Source organism: Triticum dicoccoides, chromosome 7A, assembly GCF_002162155.2.
Source record: "Triticum dicoccoides isolate Atlit2015 ecotype Zavitan chromosome 7A, WEW_v2.0, whole genome shotgun sequence".
In the NCBI taxonomy this organism is placed as follows: Eukaryota; Viridiplantae; Streptophyta; class Magnoliopsida; order Poales; family Poaceae; genus Triticum; species Triticum dicoccoides.
In genome coordinates, this window is record NC_041392.1 from 746,840,778 (window position 1) to 746,842,610 (window position 1,833).

The following is a 1,833-nucleotide window of genomic DNA, read 5'->3' on the forward strand; positions in this document are numbered from 1 at the left end:
GCGATGTAACCACCATGAAGAGAGGCATGCACTTTGCTGTTATGATTATCCTTGTAGGATCCGAGATTGATGAACTTAAAAGTAGCGCTATGCACCTTAATGGAGTCAAGCCTCTCGTGAGATTCGTGATGTTGGTACCGATTTCACGAGCATGTGAGGGATTCTGCATGCAGAAGAGCAAGTGACTGAAACACCCAGCATTTTAAGGTAGATGGCCCATGCTCCAAGGCCTTGGCAGAGGTCAAGGATGTAGGTAGCTTCATACATGGCACGTTTGAGCTGCCCCACCCATTCTTGGACGCTTTCATCGGTGATGTTCCTCCTATCGGCATTAAAACGAGGAAGTTCTTGAGGTCCCAGAGCTTGCCACCCATCTTGTCAATGTAGGCAGAGATGCCTTAGAGCATCCCCACCTCATCTGTTGTTGCCTGCATGAGCATGCTCACAGGGTAGGACGCAAATGCATCTAGCACCATTGCCGTTGTCATTAAATTTAAGCAGAAGAGCTATTCCCTCCGTACCAACATATAAGACGTTTTTGCAAGCAAGCTGTGAAGAAAAGAGACATAGTACACTTTGTTAAACATGTAGCACTGTTGTATGTATTTTGTATGTAATGTGCCCAGTCGCACCTTGTTGTAATCGTGCCTATTCTTCAGGATCTGAACCGATGCCAGGGCCTGCGTGCCACCAGTATAGGGCATACGGTTAGATAGCCTGCTATAAACTCTCTGTACCAGTGTGAGATCAATACAGAAGCATTCTCCACAGTTTAGCTCACTTGAACTGCCTCACCAACCTCTTGAGTTGGATGGGCAGCGCGAACCACCATCGGGAGCAGTAGTTGAGCTCCTTGTGATGACCTTACTAGATAAGCGTAACTGGGCGGAATTGGACGGGATGATAACATTGTGAGCGAGGGTCATTGAAAAGAGTAATAACAAGGTTCATTGCCCTGATTAGCGTGATTTGTTTAGGTCAACTAGCTGCGTAGGTTCGTTGCCGGCACGATGTATTTGTCAGACTCAGCTTGTCCAAAGGTAGCTCCCATCAATGGTAAGGCTAAGGTGACGAATGCACTATTTATTTTTCAAACAATGACGTACTCATCTCAAGATGCAAACGATCATCAACGTGAAAATTAGTAGGCATCTCTGGCGTCTATACACAATATTCAGTTTAATTGGTGATGGCGGCGTCGGGCAATGGCCATCACATTGGTAGCTAGCTAGCAATGTACGTAGTTCAAACTTCAAACCTAGAGTAGAATGAGCTTTGCTGCGCCATCCTGTAAGCTGTAACTGGCTTAGATGACTTTCAGTTGTAACTCCATGATTTGGCCTAATCCGAGAACTAGTTGGACGGAGGCTCTATCTACCAGTATCGGCTAACCAAGATGAAGGAGTTTTTAATTACGGCGCTGATCGATGTCAACACCCCTTATAGCTTAATTTAGTATTCACCCTCACATTCAAATCATGTTAGCTAGATGATGATAGCTAACAACTCAACAACTCTCAACTGTCTGAACTCAACAAAGTCAACCTTGATGATGCATGCCAGCTAATACAAATTTAGCTGGATGATATAGGATAGCTAGCAACTCAACGTATATTATTCTTCTCTTTACGTATATTATTCTTTTCTACTACTAGTATTTTGCAACCCAGCTGCGTCGATAAGCGGGAGGGACCCATATGTCATAGATAGATTATTCCACTGGTGAGCAGGACCCATGTATGCAAGGTTGGCGGATACAAACGGGGTGAAAAGGGTGGAGTGCATCACAAGTTTCAGTTGAAGGCGAGAGAGAGAAGAGAGTCTGAACCCAAG